This window comes from Chelonoidis abingdonii, chromosome 1 (genome assembly GCF_003597395.2).
Source record: "Chelonoidis abingdonii isolate Lonesome George chromosome 1, CheloAbing_2.0, whole genome shotgun sequence".
NCBI classification, from domain to species: domain Eukaryota; kingdom Metazoa; phylum Chordata; order Testudines; family Testudinidae; genus Chelonoidis; species Chelonoidis abingdonii.
In genome coordinates, this window is record NC_133769.1 from 189,919,183 (window position 1) to 189,938,447 (window position 19,265).

Sequence of the window (19,265 nt, forward strand, 5' to 3'; positions counted from 1 at the left end):
CCTGAGAGTAATTGAGCATGGTGTTCACTTTGTACCAGAGTGGAATTTTAGACTTGTACTTGTTGTTTGTATTGCAGTGTTATCAGCATCAACAATGTCAGAATTATTGCTCTGTAGTACAGTAGAGCCTAGAGGCTCCATAGCGTGGTAAGAGACAATCCCTGCCCTGAACGTCCTACAGTGTAACTAGACAAGACAGGTGAAGGATGGGACAAAGGAGGTACAGTTAATCTTTGTGCCTTGATTACTTGCCCATGTACTCACAGGTAATGAGTAATAGAGTGGAGAATTGAACTCAATTCTTCTGAGACCCCAAATTCCACAAAAATAGTGTGTGCTTATCAGTCATGGAAAGATCAGCTCCAACAATTATAAGATGTTAGAAAAACAGCAACACAACAATCTGATTCACTTCAAGTCTTTGGGTTTGTTTTTCCTATGGATTACTGACACTAGAGAGCAGTTGCTCAAAGCCTAGGACTCAGCAGAAATATGTTCTTTCACTCTCCCAGTAGTTCATGCTTATTATTTATAAACTGATGCCTGATCTGCAAAGGAGAAAATCAATTGCACTATATATCCAGTGAAAGACAAAAAGCTTTAGAGATTTGTCGATACACTTTAAGCATTACCTCATGGCTGTGGGTTGTTGTATGAGTATGGATGATAAGTATTTTGTTGCTCTGTATGCTAGTTACTGGGCTGTCTGTCCCAGAGCGTATGGACCTTTACAAACATTGTCACTTCAAGAATGAGTAAAAGGGAGATTTCTGAGATACCAGGTTGGTTTGATTTTGTTTTTTTAATTTCTAAATAATGTAAGTGGTTTTTTAAAGTTTCTTGCTTTAAAATTTAATTACAAAAATGAAAGTTTCTTTAGATAGGGTCAGCTGCAACAAAGTATCAGGTGTTGTATGTACTTTAAACAAACAGAATATTAGTGATGCTATTCTACTTGGTCTGAGAGCACTAGAATGTAAATAACTAAATTTCAGTGTTCCTGCTTTGATTAATTAGCAACTTCATTTAAAATAGTAGGCATTTTATGGAAATGGTTGCTCTGAACAGTACACTAGTATACGTAAATTATTGTTGAAAACTGATACTTATGTTGATTTCATTGTAAGTGTGATGATATGTTTACCTACACTGTATTTTTCAGCCACTGAATGTGTCTGTGCTGTACAGAATTCCAAACAGGGTGTGGTCCCTGGTTTTATTTAAAAAAAAAAAAAAATAAAAAGACAGACAGACAGACAAAACTGGGAGTCAAATGGTGTGGAAGCCTGTTTGTGTGTCTAGTCTGCTTTTCTTTATTAAAATGTGCACATCTAAAATGGATTACAGTTGGATTAAAACCTCTTTCTTTCCATGACTGCAATATTATATCATTCTTTGTATGAATAACTGTAGCATCTCAGATACCAGTGCATGACAAGTTTGGATAAATAATGACCATTTAATGGTGATTGCTATTTATAGAGCCAACTCTTGGGGTCCTTATTTAGTTTCACTCAGTCAAAACTTCTGTTGTAATCAGCGGAAAGTTTGCCTGTGTCATGACCACTGACATACTACCTAGTCACAACAGGACAGTGTAACCATACTGAGCCCAATTCTCCCCTTTGAGCCTTAAAAGGGGTGGAATGAGAAGGCAGATTTGAAGCTGAAGTCACTGCTGTCTTGCTATGTTGAGAGCAAGTCTGGTGCTGGAGCAGATCAAGGCAGGGGATCTGAAGGTCAAGGATCTGCATACTGAAGGAATTTGCATCAGTGGGTCTGTGGCATTGCTACATGGGACACCCAGCTTCCTTCCATGACTAGATTGCTGCTGTAGTATCGAGATTCTATGAAGGGGAATTTCTGCTGCTTCCAGCATCATTAACTTATGATGCTAAATGAATTGCCCCCACTGAGAAACATCATTAGGGATAGAATAGATGCATGCTTGACTCTTCCTCTTCGCCTTCTCCTGGACATGCACTTCCCACTCTCCCCTTTCATGCCTTTTTGCTCCTACTTTGAGTTTAATGCTACTACTGATGTTGGGAGGGCAGTGGTTCAGGAGCTTCAGATTGCTCTCCTATTCCAAGTGATTGGGGGTAGGGGAGTAGAAGCCAGCCTGGTGTGTGTGTTTGTGTAACTTACTATTTAGCGTCTTTCTTCTCCCACAAAACTCACCTTACCCTGAGAGCCTCCTCCAAGATTCAGCCCCCCTCTGCAGTGCACATGTGATTCAGGGTTGGGAAGTTCTTAAAGAATGAATATTTATAAGGATTTTTTAAAGAAGTTTATTAACAGCATCAGAAGGATCCATATGAGGTTTAGAAGATGTATCTGAAAGTGTTTCTCATAATTGCTTTGTGGACATCTTTTGTTTAATGTATAATATCATTTCTTTTAGGAAAATTAAAATGAGAAATTAAGGATTTGGAGAGAATTTTTCAAAAGCCTCTAAGTCAGCAGTTCTCAAACTGTAGGTTGGGACCCCAATGTGAGTCGCAACCCCATTTTAATGGGGTCATCAGGGCTGGGATTAGAAGCCAAATCCTGAGGGTTTTTCACCCAGGTCGCAGGGTCCCTTCCTGGGGCTGAAGACCTTGAGCTTCAGCTTTGCCCCAGGGCAGTGGGGCTTGGGTAGGCTCAGACTTCAGTTCCCCCCCTCCTGGGGTTGTGTAGTGATTTTTTTGTTGTCAGAAGGTGGTCATGGTGCAATGAAGTTTGAGAACACCTGCTCTAAGTCCCATTTTCAGAAGTGACTTAGATACTTAGGGACTTGAGTGCTATCGAATTTCAAAGAGTTAGGCTTATAAGTCCCTAAGTCACCTTTGAAAATGCACCATAGAGTAACATTTTTAAAAGACCTTTGGTTCCCTTTTCAAAGGTGGCTAAGTTGTATTGGCCTTCTAAATTGTGTAGGTGCTTTTGTAACTAGAACTCAAGTCACTTTGGCACTTTTGAAAATGTTATCTTTTGAGAACTGCTGTAAATAGAATGGGGGAAGTAAGGATAAGAGAGAATGTTGACTGTAGTGTCAGCCTACAAAATATTTTTGTTTCCTTAATTTAGGCTTTCTTTTTTCAAAGAAGCCTCAGGGAGTGAGACACACACATCTCACTCAAATTCAGCAGCAGCTGGGCACCTAACTCCTTTGAGCACCTTTGAAAATTCTTCCCAAAATATCTTAATAGACAAAGAAATGATTGTGGGGGCGGGGGGAACCAACCTAAAAGCTAAATTCTGCTCCTATCCCAAACAAGTACATGAACTATGTAAACTTATGCTAAGTCCAAACATATCTCTATTAAGTTGGTTTGCCAACTTTTGTATGGCGTCTTATTAATGGATGTGCACAGTTAAATGGGAACAGTTTGTTTAGATCTCTTCACAACATTAAGGAAAGGCGGGGGAGCCATAACTTATTGTCTGTGCAATACATTTAAGTATCGATTTTTTTAAAGAGAAATGAGCACTTGAGTAACTGACAGGCTTAATACGTATTATTAAATATTGGCATTTCAAAGGCGCCATGAGGGTGCTTTTAAGAGCCTGTGGAATTTTATTAAGTAGGCTTCAGAAACTGCACTGTGTGCTGTGAGGTATTTTGGTATGGGTTCACAGAGCTGCTGTGACTGTTGCTTTCGAGAAATGTAACCTTTATTTAGAGTATTGTAAACGGAGGGATTGTTGGGGAAATAGGATGTTTGTAGCAGATAAAGGAGTGGAATCTAGCCCTGCTGTCTTCCTGAAAGCATCTGTTGATTAGCTGTGTAGAAATGATTGTTTCCCGACAACCCAGGCAGTCAATTTTCAAACTTGTTTGCTTCAAGTAGGGCACCTGTGTTCACAGTTGGGAGAGAAAATCAGGTGCACAAATACTTCAGTAGGTGCCATTTTTAGCTTCCAGCTATGGAAATTCTTGCTAGTTTTGAAAATTGAGACCACAGTAAGCTAGTTATTCCCCTCTCCACCTCAACACATTCTTGGTCCTCTGGTACTGGGAGTGGTTTGTGCAATGCTAAGGCTGTTCATCGTTAAAATAGCACTGCTACGGGTCAGGATCTGTTGGCAATTTCTATTTTAAACTAGTCTTGGAAAAGTTTATTGAAGGCCTTTGAAATTCTCTTAAGATTGAAACCGTACATAGGCATGTCCCTCCTTGCTCCCCTCCCACCTGCTGGTCCCCTTTGGTTTGTTTATGGGCCCCAAGGGGTTTTCTGGTGTCACATTATTTAAATACAAAACTTTGAGTATCTGATTTTCTATCTTGTTTTCTCCTCAACTATCATCCGTACCCCATTATTGGCTCCCCTTTGACATCAAGGTAGAGAGGAGTGTCTTTTGGATAAGGACCGAGTTTAGTTATGAACCCAAAACTCCCATAAGAGATATACATACACCTCGACCCGCATATAACGATGTCCTTAGGAGTAAAAAAATCTTACCGCGTTATATCGAACTTGCTTTGATCTGCCGGAGTGCGCAGCCTCCCCTTCCCCCCCCCCCCAAGCGCCGTTTTACCATGTTATATCTGAATTCGTATTATATTGGGTCGCGTTATCTAGGAGTAGAGGTGTATATCAAATTTGACACTTTTTTCAAATAAGCTTGGCCAAGCATGGCTAAGCTCCCTCCTCCTCACATATCTGTCCTTTCCTGCTTCCTGTGCCAGGTACTATGTTCATGGTTTAGTGTGTGTTTGGCCTACTGCCTTTTTCCATCCCTTCCTCAGTCTTAAAGGGACAGCCAAGGAGTCAACAACTCCATGCTGACCTTTTGGAAGAGGTGTGAGGAGAAGCCTGCTTCCACCCACTGCTGTCCTTTGGTATCTTCTGGTGAATGCCGTCTGCCTGCCCACCCCACTGTTTCTGCAGAATCATAGAATATCAGGGTTGGAAGGGACCTCAGGAGGTCATCTAGTCCAACCCCCTGCTCAAAGCAGGACCAATCCCCAACTAAATCATCTCAGCCAGGGCTTTGTCAAGTCTGACCTTAAAAATCTCTAAGGAAGGAGATTCCACCACCTCCCTAGGTAACCCATTCCAGTGCTTCACTACCCTCCTAGTGAAAAAGTTTTTCCTAATATCCAACCTAAACCTCCCCCACTGCAACTTGAGACCATTACTCCTTGTTCTGTCATCTGGTACCACTGAGAACAGTCTAGATCCATCCTTTTTGGAACCCCCTTTCAGGTAGTTGAAAGCAGCTATCAAATCCCCCCTCATTCTTTTCTTCCGTAGACTGACTAATCCCAGTTCCCTCAGTCGTTGTCCTCCTTTTTGCGTACACTGAGCCTTCAGTGAGGAGATACACCCCATAGGATAGAATATTAGGTTACAGAAAGTATGGAAATAAGCAAAAACCTGCTCACTTTGTAGCTCCTTCCCATAGGATGCATGTATTTTTAATTTGGAATTAAATTGAATGTTGGCCTAGTGTATGTCCTTTAGCCATACAATACCTCTTGGAATTATCTGTAAGATACAGTATATGTCAGACCTGGGTAGTTTACAGAACTAGTTAGTCTGAAAGAGCTTTAACTTAATTATGGTATTACAGAATAATTAGTAGAAAACTAGGATCCAATTTAATCTAAAGAATGGCTGTTCTGAGGCTTTACCTCACCTATAGGCTTTCAAGGCTTTTAGTATCCTGACAAGCAATCTGTCAAGGGAGGAATGTTGAGTGCACTTGTTTTTTTGTGTGTGTTTTTTTTACTTCAATTCCTTCATTACAGCAGCTCAAGTGACTCTACTGGAACTGTGGCATTTATCACAGACAAAATTAGGATGGAAGAGAGCATAAAGGTACCAAACTAAAAAGGGATCTACATTTATCCTTAAAAGAAAAACATTCTCACTTTGCAAACTGGGGGTTAATTCTGCTCTTTCACATAAGGTAAGAGTTTTCCTAAGGGAATTTCCAGCTGGGTTTACAACATATATGGCATAACTATACTTGTACCTAGGTTTATATATGGTATAACTATACTTCAGTGTTTCCTAGAAAAAGAAAGAAATATTTTGTGTCAAGCTGTGTGATTTGGAGTTGCTAAAGGGAAGAACTCTTCCCCCCTCCCCCATGTAAATAAATACTGATTAGGAAGCAATTTGCATAAAGACTGGGCATATGCTATGGGCCCAATCCTGGGAGGTGCTAAGGCATCCTTAGCTAATAGTGACAGCAGTAGAAATTACTGTCATCACCTTACAGGATGATTGTATGTATTAATCATGATGACAGGTATGATAGCATGGCTAGGAGAACTAGAGAGTGTCAAATTAGCTGCTAAGTAGCAATTAGAGAAGCAAATGTTATCTTTGATACAAAAGACATGTAATATTTTATTTCAACATGCACACTGCAACCATTATTTTATGTAAGGTTTAGGACTTTTCCAATAGGCATGCCTATTGAAAATATGAAAGTCTTTGTTTAAAAAGCAAGGGTTAGTATAGAAAGAATTGAATGCACACAAGTAGCACAGCATAGCTTTCACTCACATTGACATTCTGAAAATAAATGCTTTTGGTTTCATTACCCTACAGGATCTGTTTGTTCTTCAGCACACATAAATTACTTTGATCTCTTGCTCAATGGGCATTTTTTTTCCAAATGCCTTTGTAAGTAAATAGGACAGTAAATATTGTGGCAAGATTAAACAATGCGAGGACATTGTCTCCTTGAAAAGGTAAAATTAGAAAGTGATCTTTGTAGTTTTTTATGTATCAAACACAAATGTTTGGATATATAGTGATCGATAAATTATATTTTTTAAAATCCTCTTATATAATCTAAAATTCTCCTTTTAAAAAGGGATTGTCTGAACCAGACCAAATTGCTCTAAATCTATCATATGTCAATGCCATTGGATCTCTGGATTTGGCGTGACACTCAACTGCCTGGAAAGGCAGGAAAGTAGTACAGGTGACAGCTCAGTTTTTGAAGCATTCTCCTGTGACAATAATGTGTTCCAGTGCAGCTCTTGGTACAGGTTGTGGAGACTGGGCTCCAATGCTTAACTTTCTTGTCATGGTTAATTTTCATTGGGGCTACTTATGTGAGCAAAGCTCAGAGCAGAGTATGTCCTGACCAGGAAGGGAAACTTATAAGAGTAGCAAGAACTTCATAGAACTATGTCCACTGGACTGTAATAGTAAGGAGAGCCAGTACAGGTGGCCAGTGAGTCCTAAAATAATTAAATACAACACCACTGAAATACACACAGGTCCAAACCATGGAACCATTAAGCCTGGTGACTGTCAGTTTGAGATGATGAATTGGAATGTGCATCCCATTCTTCAACATATTAAATATCTGAATAAACCCTCCACCAAAACTCCACATCAGCTGTCCAAACCCCTGGGCCTGTAATGAGCTCTGTGTGGGCACAGCTGGGCCTAAGACTAGGTCAAAAGGTAGCAACAAATTCTGTCCTGTTTTGAATGTAAACTAAAGTAGATATTTCTTAAATGAATACCTTTGTTGAATCAAGGTCCTGTTTTCCACAGCTCTGTGCCTTTAACAGATCTGTATATAACAAGATTTTGCAGTTCTACAAAAAATACTTGATGTGGCTGGCAGAGAATGTTCTTTATTTAAAACCAGCTCTTCTCTTATCAAGTCACTTTCGTGTAGTAACTTAACTTTTGATTCTCTAGAAACTGATTTTAATAAGCTTCCCCACACTCCCTAAGTTGTCAAATATTCATATAAAAGGGATTGCCTGTTTATCTGGACATGTCCTGAGGCACTGAATCTGGAATAAAAAAATCTATTTTAAGAGTAATTGTAGTAGTCTTGCAGATCTCCTGGTAAAATCAGATTCACAAAGAAGAGGACTTTGCTCTGGTTAATTAACCAATGTTATTTTGTCAAGATTTTAAGCTGATTGCTAGAGCATTTAATTTGCCAGCATCTAAAGAATGACCAGATCTGCATATGGCAAGAAATCACTGAGGTAATAAGAGCAAGACCTTCTTAATGTCCTTGTAAATAATAAGGAAAATGCTAAAGATTTGCCTGTGAGCCAATACAAAAGATAAAATTGGTGTAATGTGCTGTCCTGATCATCTTCTGCCCAGTAACCTTGCAGTAAAGTTTTAATTCAGATGGAGCTTTTTTGTAGACCTACCAGAAACCAATGTGAATAATGAACTGTCTTTTGTTGAACGAAACAAGGAATACTCTGGCATTTTATATCTTTACAATGGTGGGAAATGGATCTATGCTTAGACTATCTCTCTCTCTCATTCTGTGTGTGTGTGTGTGTGTGTGTGTGAGAGAGAGAGAGAGAGTGAGTAAAATTTGTTGTGAGCATCTAGGTTTTCTTGATAAGACATAGATACTTTTAAAAATCTGAATAATAAATATTTTGTAACATACAATCTTTTGGAGACCCTATGTCCTCCTTCATTTGACCAAAATGTCTGCAGCTATTAATCTCTGAAGACCTAATAAACAGAAATCTTGTAATGAATAAATCAACAAAGCAAGCCAGAACTCCTGGTCTTGGCAGGAACAAGCAGATTTTCAACAGTTGATTTAAAATGTTTTGAACATTGTGTGTGTTTACACTCTAAAACATTTTTAAAAGAAGTTAAGGTTGCAAAGTCAAGCACAAATAAATTAGGAAAACAGTCCTGTGTTGTTTAGTTTCCTTGAGTGTATGATTAGAGCCAACTGGGAATTTTTTGATGAAATGTTTTTTTGTTGAAAAATGCCAGTTCATATGATTTTTGATGAAACTCTCATGGAAACATTCTCAGGTCAGGATGGAAAGTGTGTGCATGAACATAAGCCCTCTCTTTTTTTCACGGCCCCCCCATGGGATTTGAACGTAGCTCTCTTACCTCTGAGGTGAATGTCCTAATGACAGGGGTAGGTATCTCTCCCAATTTTTTTTCACAAAAAAACAGAAGGTCTAAGTTTTGTCCTGATGCAGAACTGGAAAAATGTTTGAAATCTCAAAAGTTATTGGGTTCTAGTTTTCTCAAAAGTTTTTGCCAGGCAGAAAAACTGCTGCCCACCCAAGCCTAATGAAGATAGTTTTTAATTACTTGATCTCATGCTATTTTTTTTTTCTCTTGGACCACTGCCTCATTCCATGCATTGGTCTGATAATGCTCTGGGAACAAATCATGGTTGTGTAATTAATCAAATCAGTTGCTGTCTGTAGGTCCTCTGTCTATTTGCTGTGGAATTTGGAAGGCATGTAGATAGGTACTGAGGCAGGAGATTGCAGGAGGAGAAGAATGGACTTGAGTAAGGCACCTGAATCGCACACAAGAGATACCATGACGTTCTGATCAGAAATAAAATAAAATAGCACTGTACAAAAACAGTGATTACAGAAAGTAATTGTAAATGAAGAATCATCATATTATGAGTGATTCTACCAGGGTCCTGTATGGATCTATTCTTGGCCCAGTGTTGTTCAATATATTTATCAATGTTCTGGAAGAAAAAATAAAATGTAACACCATTGCTGGTTAAATCTGTGGATGGAGTGGTAAATAATGATGGGAGCACAGCAGTTATATAGCCCAGTCTAGATCGTTTGGTAAAGTAGGCTAATCTGAACAATATGGGTTTTAATGCAGCCACATATAAATTCATACATTGAGTACAAAGAATATTGGTCATACTTACAGGATTGGGGACTGTATCCTGGAAATCAGTGAACTGAAAAGGACTTAGGGCTCACATTAGAGTGAGTTGGATTGAACATGAGCTCTCATTGTGATGCTGTAGCTAAGAGGGCAAATGTAATCCGAAGATGTATAAGCAGGGGGATGTCCAGTAGGAGTAGAAAAGTGGTATTAACTCTATTTACAGCATTAGTGAGACCATTACTAGAAAGTTGTGTCCACTTCTGGTGTTCTTACTTCTAAAAGCATGTTGACAAATTGGAGGGGTCAGAAGAGAGCTACAAGCATGATTCAAAGTCTGGAAACATGCCATGTAGTGAGAGAATAAAGACATTTGATTTATTTAGTTTATCCACAAGAAGGTTAAGAGGTGACTTGATCATATTTTTCAAGAAGAGGTTTCTTAGAGTAGATTGGTTTTTAACCTAGCCAAAAAAGGCATAGAAGGATCCAGTGGTTGGAAACTGAAACTAGACAAATTCAAACTAGAAATAAGGTGCACATTTTTAACAGTAAACGTAATTTTCTATTGAAACAACTTATCTAAGGACGTGGTCTATTTTATGTCATTTGCTGTCTTTAAATCAAGATTTCAACATAGGGGGACTGGAGTCTGGATTAGATGACCTCTTGGGGTCCCCTCCAGTCCTATGATTCTATATCTTTCAAGAAGATATGTTATAGCTCAAAGAGAGGGTGTGGGCTTGAGGGTGCTTGTGAGGTTCTGTGGCCTGTGTTATGCCCAAGGTCAGACTAAATGGTCATCATGATCCCTGCTAGCCAGAATATGACAATCGCATTTCCTGAAACTGTTTTGAAAATTTGTTGGTTTTCCATATCATTCCAAGGTTTTAAAATTCGTTTTCATTTGGCATTGTTTTGCCTTTTTCTTTCAGTTCTCCCATCTTCAGTATCGCCAATACTAAGCGTTAAAAAGTCATGAATCAGGCCCCAAAGTAATCTCAAGTTAAAAAAGAAAAGCATTATTTTCTATTGCCTTCTGATATTTTTTCACATTTAGAGTGAAGCTGCCTGCCCCTAATTAGTATGTGATCATTTAGGTTCAAAATTCAACCTTAAATACACACAAACATGCAGACGTCCCTATTCATAGCCTACAGTGGACTCTGCTTTGCCCTGTCCTATCCCCCCAGTGGAGGGAAATTGCTCTTCTATTCTTCTGCATCCCTTTCCCCATATAAATGGGAAAGATAACTGCCACACTCGCATTCTGTCTCAATGCTCCCTCTATATTTCCATCCTTTTTCTCCTCAATCTTCTACATATCATATTTTCAAAGGCATTCAGATATAGTACAGTGATGAGCGTGGTATCACAACATATATAAGCAGAATAGAATTCTCCCCTCAGTCCGTCTCCTGCATTCCTATGACTCCTCAGTGCTGCTCTGTTTCCTGACACATACCCCCTCCCTGCTGCCTTCACTCCTAGCATCTCCACATTCTCCTGGCCTGTGCCAGCCCTTCATATGGTGAATAAGGTGCCACCATCTTCCCGATGAGCAACCTGGCTCCAACCTCATTGGAAACAATGGGAAGTGGAGGCCATCTCTGCTAGGCACAGCCTGATTTTTACCTACAATGGTTGAAGGGACTTGATGGCTATCTTACTGAGGGCTGCTTCTGGCTTCAGTCCCATTGACAGTAATGGGAGATGGTGGTCATTTTGAATAAGGGAAGAGGGGAATTAAATTGAAGGTAGAAATTAGAGAACAATGAGAACTGATTATTTTGTTTTTGGAAACTTTGGCTCCTAAGACTAGGCAATATTGAAACTGTAAAAGTCAGGTAATACATATAATTTACATACATATCACAGGAATGCTATGAGGATTAATCAATCTATATACAGTACTTTGAATGTACAAAATGTTGTAAGAAAACCCTAAGTAATCTGAAAAATGAGTCCTGAGATTTGTTAAGTTGAGTGCCCACTCAGTGAGAAACTCAACATTTATTGAGAATTTTGTAAATGTTGGACTTAATCTATTTGTATCCCAGTATAATAGTTACACTGTTGTGAAGATTGTGTGAGGCAGCCAAATACAACAGTGATGAGTGCAACTGAGTCTTCCATGAAGAAAATAATAAATCATTGTCAAAGCTTATTTTGAACATCACATTGGTCATATATATGTAAAAGCTCTGTCCTTCTCTCAATTATATTAACCCCTCCCCTTAATTAATTAATTGTTAAAGTTGCAAAGGGAAGCACGCAAAGGGTAGGAAATGCCAGAGCTAAGCTTGCCTTGCCTCCATGTATACACCTATCGAATCTTTGCACACAGGCTTTAATCGATGATCACATTGTATTTTTTTCCACAGTACCCTGCCTCATTCAGTGCATGAAATGGATGGTGCTCACTGAATGAGTAACTATTCACATTTTCTTTCAGACTAGAAATAAGGTGCACATCATTCACTGTGTGACACCAGGCCTTAGTTACTGGATACCATCCAAATTCTGATCTGAGTACAGAGTAGGTCATATCACTTGTATTTCTTACTCTTATTGTTAGTCACTCCTCTACGGTGACTAAATGACTAAACGAGTAAATGTCCTGGATTTATCATACATCTGATAGGTGACCTGGTTTAGCATTAGGAGTATACGTAATCCATTATACCAAGATAGTATGATATCCAGGGTGGCAGAGGATTTCTAATTTGCTAACAATTTCCTTTTAGCAATGACTCAAGCTTTCTGGAGGTTAGTTTTTACACAGACTAGATAGCTATTCCTTTTAAATTATCCATATGATCTACTTTTAAAAATAAAATCAGTGGGTCTCATGGTAAGTTCATGTCTGTTCAGTTCTATCTCTGAGTTCATTACAAGGTATTGGACTAGTCCCACTTCGATGCTATTGCAGGGAATTGTTCACAAGTAGGAGCCAAAGTTTACATTTGTATTGGAGCATAGGATTCAGAATCTTTCTTCTTTTTTATACGTCTCATGCAAATCTTTGCTTCTCTGTTGTTTGTGTTATTGAGTCAGATACCTTGGGCTCCAAATCTTAGGCTGAATCCTGCAACTTGACTTCAGTGGTTTTAGAGGCATAGGTTTACAGGAAGATTACACAAAATTTAATGAAGAAATGTTCTGAATTTTTAATTTATTTAAGGAAAAGGAGTTTTGCAACCCAAACATTGCAGACTTGTGCTAATGCCTAAAAACGGTCAGTTTCTTTTTGTTTTTAGTGTCTGTTTTTATTTTCAAACTGAAGTATAATAAATGAATACACAGTGAATGATGAAATGTATTTTTGCTTTTAAATTTGCGTTAAATATCTAAAGTGATCATCAAGCTGATAAGGCAACATTATTTTTAATATGAGTTTTAAACTGTTTTAACATGTATGTGTATCTTATTAAAGCTGCTTTGCAATTTTCCACAAGCCTGTAATGATGGAATCCGTTTTTACAATTGTCCTATAGCTTTAGCTGAAGAAGATATTTTAATGCTGGGATTTATTAGAGCTTAGTACATTCTGATTGGTTATAAATATTCTTGATCTTCTGCATTTTACCCAGCACTCCAGGAGCAGTTGAGAGATGCATTTGTGATTATAAAATAATAATAATATTAAAAAAAAATCCGGAGGGAAAGTCTGTATCTTCATCAATACAAGGTCAGAAATCTCCTTCCCTCTTCAGAATGGGAGGCCCTTACAAATTTAGCTGCTGATTTTGAAAGGTATTGAGCACTTGCAGCTGCCATTGACTTCCAGTGGAATTCTGAGTGGTCAGCACTTTGGTAAAACAGGCTCTTCTGTCTCAGTGCTGCAGGCTGTTAATCACATTGCTGTAAGGTACTGAATGCCCTCAATTCCTATTGACTTAAGTGGGAGCTGCCCAGAAGACTGTGGGATTGAGTTGTCATTAAATGGAGAAAACTTTCCCTGTCTTTTCCACCTCCATCCTAACACATGGGGGATTTATTAAGTCCTTCCTTCACTGGCTTTCCCACCAGTTTACACCAGTACTTGAGAGAGCCCTAAATCTCACATGGAGACATTGAACTTTTCAGTCAGCAAGCAAGCCCCCAAATATGCCCTATTGATGGGCTTGGATCCTCCTGTCCTATTGAAAGATTAATTTCTCCGCCTCAAAACCACATCAGGACTGGGAGACTGTGGTCCCTGCTCTCCTGATCAATGCTTTTAACCAGCCGCCTTTCATTCAGAAGTTTAATTGGAAGTGCTGTGTGCAGATACACCAGAACCCCATTTATCCAGTCTAACTGGGACCAAGGCCAGATCAGATGATCAAAAATTCAGATAATGGAAAAGTGCAAGGCTGTAGCGCCATCTGGTGGCCACATGAGACCAACCACTTCAGGATCTTTGTGTGCTGGTTGTTACCTTAGCAGAGAACCGGATAATGGAGGGTAGGATAAATGGGGTACTACTGTATTCCATTTTAAGCTCTTAGGGGCCTGATTCTGCTCTCACCGAAGTCAGGGGAAAAATCATACCCTATGTGATGAGGGGATATTACACTTGACCCCAGGCCCTTAGAATAGTTGTTCTAAGCAAGTCTCCAAAGCAGATATATTTACATTTATATCTGTTTATTTGTTAAACCTGGGCAGCCTCAAAGTATTTTGGACTGTGTTGGGGTTCTCCTGTAAAGAAAGTGGTAGTCTTTATATATAAGCCATTAGAATCTTTAAATATCTGCTAGATTCAGGTCTTCTCCCATTATCATTACTTTACACACGAAATGTCTCCCAACGGAGCTCTTTTTTGGACATACTGGGACGGCTTCTCTCTTGTCCTGGACTTTGTGTCATTGTATTCCCTTCTATAGGTGTGGATGATTTTTGGAAATCATACCTTTGGCCTCCTTGCCACTTACCCCTCTTCCTAAGATAAAAGTAATTTAAAATATTCAAAATCATGTATGTCACTAGAAAATCTTGTGTTTTTCCTCGTCAATAGTGGTTACATTTGGAAGCTGGTGCAGTAGTTCAAATAAAAATAGGTCTAGCCTCTGATGTTGATATTGCCACAGTTATTCACTTATCAACTGCCTTCTCTAATTGCAGAATAACACTTCTGGTCATTTATCGTACAGCGCTGTGCAACATCAGTCTATGGACTTTTTCTGAACTCTTCAGACTTGTGACTTTTTTCTTTGAACTCCTGCCTTTCGGTGCCATTGACCGTGTTGCTCATTTATAACCGATGTGCCATTTATCACTCTCAGGCTTACAAATATTGTTGGGGAAAAGCCTTGAAGTGCAATCATTCATAGTATAGACGCTTTGTATTTGGACTTCCCAGTTTCCATATAGTGTAACTGATAGGGAGAGATTAGTTACAAAGCTGTAATTCTGTTAAGTACTGTGATACTGTATCATAAACTGTATAGTGATACTCAAGAGGTTTGAGATCGTCAGAGCCCTGAGATTAAGTTACAGCATCTACAATCCATCTCTGTCAATATCCATTTTATAATAGCTTTTCTTGTAAGCTAGGTGTAAAATATTGGTTTTTCTACAGGTTATTAAACTATTTGTTGTATTAATCCTTTCAATGCCATGGCAGCTGTTAACCAGTGCCAGACAGAAACCAGATGATACAAATAGACATAATTGTGCATTCTAAAATGATATAAAGAAATCTTATATTCTGATTGGTAACTAGATCTTGGAACATCAGAATAAATCAGAACTGCTTTTGCATATAAAATTGTATTGTAAATAATTATCCACTGTAAAAAGTAATGTATGCCCATTAGAATGCAGGAGTTTCTGATGATTATTGCATGTTTTAATCCAGTCAAAGCTCAGTGTGTAATTAAAAATCAGACCAAACCTAGCCTTTTTCTCTCCTGCATCATCTCCTCCCTTGTGTTCTTTCTGCTCAGGGTTTTATTTATTTAATTTTGTTTTGGTTAATAATGTACAATATATTTTCAGTAACTTTTGTTTTTCTTGGAGACAATGGCTTTATCCTCCCCGGTTTACCACTGCTGCTTTTCTCTTCTTTTCATCCCACCCACCTCCCAGCTATTCTTCATTTCTTATTCCTTCCTCTATTCTCTCCCTCGTGTCTCACTTTTCCATCTGATTCCTGTCCTCTCATGGAATATGTTCATAAGTTTACATACAAAATCAAAAGATGTAAAGTATTTTTCATTCAGCAGTTTATTAGAGAAGCAAAGGTTATGCCTGTCTCAGAAATTCCTTCTTCATCTGGCTGCATGGAAGAATCCAGTGGTGCTTCAGGCTCTAATGGCCCTTTATGGCCAAAGAAATTTGTTCTTTTAGATCCATTTGGTGTAATGTGGAATCACTTTAAAACTCCATTTGAAGTATGAAAGAATTTCTCTGTTCCAGCTAAGATCTCTTTTTCAACACTTCTCCCCCCCACCCCCCTACCCCGCAAAAAAAAGCGTAGTGGAAGAATTTAGAACAGGGAAGAGTTTAGACGTTGAAAACCCCAAACCAAGTGTATGGAATTGAATTGTCTAGTTCCTTTGTTATTAGTAGAGTTGGTCAAAACTCAGAATTCCATAACACAGGACACTTCTACATTTGTTTTTGTCTGAATTGAGATGAAAAATAAAAAATGTTAATTTTTTTCAGAACCTAAAGTTCAGAAAATATTTGATTCAGAAATGTTGAAGCATTTTGATCAAAACAAAATATTTTGACATTCTCAAATAATTTTTTTTTCATTTTGTTGAACCAAATCAAAGTGTGTAGTTTTGGCTTTCTTTGACATTGAACTGTCTGCCTGGTGTGCCGTGGTCCCTTATGGGACTGATCATGCAGGTGCCTCATGCTCCCTTGTAGTCTGGCTAAAGAATTCTGGAATTCCAATGATACACCATGGTAGTTCAACGAGAGTAAAGACCATGGGACATCATGGGAAATTGCTCAAACTCACTGCCTGCACTACGTCCTAGGTGCAACTGAAATCCAAGTAAGTAATAGAAGTTTTATGTGAGCTACTAAAGTATTTTCCCTGGTTTACAGATGAAGAAATTCAGGTGAAAAGGTTGAGAGACTTGCTAATGTTCCAAATAAATCTTTGACAGACCTCCTGAGAACTAATCCTATACTTTAATCATAAAGAAAAACATTTTGATCTGAGAATGTCAAAATATTTCATTTTGTTCAAAATGTCACAACATTTCTGAATCAAGAATGTTCTGAATCTTTCTGTTCTAGTTGTTGTTTTAAGTAGGGCCTGTGTAACCTATTGACATCTAAAATTTTCCAGAATTTAGCAGAAAGAAAAAAGGATAGGTAACAGAGTATAATCTAAATGCCAAAATAATATGGTAACTATGTTTAGATACAGTGAAAGGCCCTGATTGTGTACACCATTACAAGCATCCAGATCCCAGCGCAGAGCCCAGATAAAGTCAGTAAGACTCTGTGTGGTTTGTGGGGACCATCTCTATGCATCATTTTGCAGGACTGTGGCCTAAATAGGTTGAACATTCAGTCAAAGGAAAGATTACATTAACTCTTATAGTGATCACCCTTAAAAAGATAGCAAGTGTGTAGAGGGTACCACATGTGTATATAAATTTTCACGCTTATCTCGTATCCAAAGAATAAAGAAATATTGCAGTATTTCACTGTAACAATTGGCAAGGTATGAACTCCTCTGAGTTACTATAGAAATTATAAATATTTAATTTGGACAGACTTAGTCATTAGAAAATGCTGTAGCATTTATTTGACCTTAATCTAATAGATGACATGAAATATAGACATCAATTATGCACAGAGTCCAACTCGTGTAGGGGTCCATTCATGTGGCAGATTGGGGGTCACATACACCTCTATCCCGATATAACACGACCTGATATAACACACATTTGGATATAACGCGATAAAGCAGCACTCCAGGGAGGTGGGGCTACGCACTCCAGTGGATCAAAACAAGTTTGATATAACGTGGTTTCACCTATAACACGGTAAGACGTTTTGGCTCCCAAGGTCAGCGTTATATGGGGGTAGAGGTGTACTGTATATATTCTCCATTACTGGCCAATGATATAGTAGCTGCTGATGTTCGAAGGGTTAAAAATGTGATCCTGAGATTCTGTCATCCTCATTCACAGAGGAACAGTTATGGTAGCACAGTATGTCTTTATATTCTAAATTACTACCTAAATGAGAAAATGCAAATCTCTGTGTGTGTTATGAAAGCATAAAATGAATGATGTGAACCACTGATCACTAGATCTGTTGGCTTCTTAAATCTGATGTAGTTTAAACAGCTTTTCATAAAGAGTCTGAACCTCCTATTTTGGGACTTCCATTGTGTTATTTTAATATATGTGGAAGTATAACTTAATCTCAGAGATTATGAGAGAAGATTATTCTGGCTAATTATAGGATGACTGGTTGGTGGTTATGCAATTCTTGAGAAGTCCTCACTGACTCTGATTGGAAGCTGTTCTTGATTTGGATATTTCTTTACCTTGTGATCAGTGCATACAGTAGGTTTTTTTTTTGTCTTATTAGACACATTATTGCACAATAAATTAAGACAAATCCTTCATTGCCTGGGTTTAATAAATTAATTGGTTGCTTTTTTGTAAGCATGAATGATGCAGAGAGATGACAATTTCTTCTGTTTTTCAGGGAAAGTGATATGATGGTCTGTCATGAAAAAATGCTATTTTTTTCTCTGAGAAAGGGCTGGGTTTTTGTTTGTAGGCATTTACATTATCCAATAAGGATTTTATTTTGCTGTGTAAAAGGCTCTCTACTTGAGGGCTGATTTCACAACTCACTGCCTCTGTAATAACAAATTATCCTCTATCTCAAAACTGTGGATGAGTCTTTTTGAAGCTACCAGCTTGATATGAAATTATTTTTCCTTAGAAACTTGGGGTGCACTTTAAAACGTGCACTTTTTAAAAATGGTCACAGCATAGTATGACTATAGTAAAATGTTCTTGAGGAAGACTAATCTCCACACACATTTTATTCTTTTTAGGGATTTAGCATTCACTTCTTTTTTGTTCCTGAGAATGTAAACCCTGTGGAATTCTCCTCTGGAGTCTGCAGAAGGAAAAATTAGGACAATTAAGTCACTTGTCTTTTTAGCTAATTTTTTTCTCAGTGGGTTATGAAAAATTAAATAATTAAAATTGGGCTATAAATAATGCACTGAACTCATTCTGCTGGGAGGTACAATGTTGTTCTCAGTAGGAAGAGAAATTATACTGTAAATAAAATGAGCTCATTCTGTTATCCAGGGAGAGAAGAGGCAAAGAGGAAGGAGTGACTAACACAAATAGCACAGTGGTAAGTTCCAACTTTATTTTATTTATATAAACCAGTCTTGTTTCTGCAGCTCCATACATTTTTAAATAAGAATGATTTTGGCATGTGTAAGGGAATTTAATTGAGTATATTCCGTATCTGGCAATATATTTTTTTTATACATTTCAGGTAATTTGTAATAGACAGCCTCACCCAGTCCCCAAAGAAGGTAAAAAGTGGACCATTGGTTGTAGCAGTTGGTGACGCTGTGTTTTCACTTGCTTGCTATGATGTTTTCTAAATTTAAAATTTAGAAGAAATCCTTGCAGTGTAGAGACAGGAGAATGTCAATAG

At 38.2% G+C, this 19,265-nt stretch overlaps 1 long non-coding RNA gene across 1 annotated transcript; it reads left to right on the forward strand.

Annotated features, from left to right (window-relative positions):
- The first annotated feature begins 627 nt into the window (after positions 1-627).
- On the forward strand, positions 628-18,960 carry LOC116815469 (uncharacterized). Its single transcript, XR_004371494.2, has 3 exons — positions 628-782; positions 5,738-5,898; positions 18,905-18,960. It is a non-coding gene; the product is annotated as an uncharacterized LOC116815469 (long non-coding RNA).
- Positions 18,961-19,265: the final 305 nt, after the last annotated feature.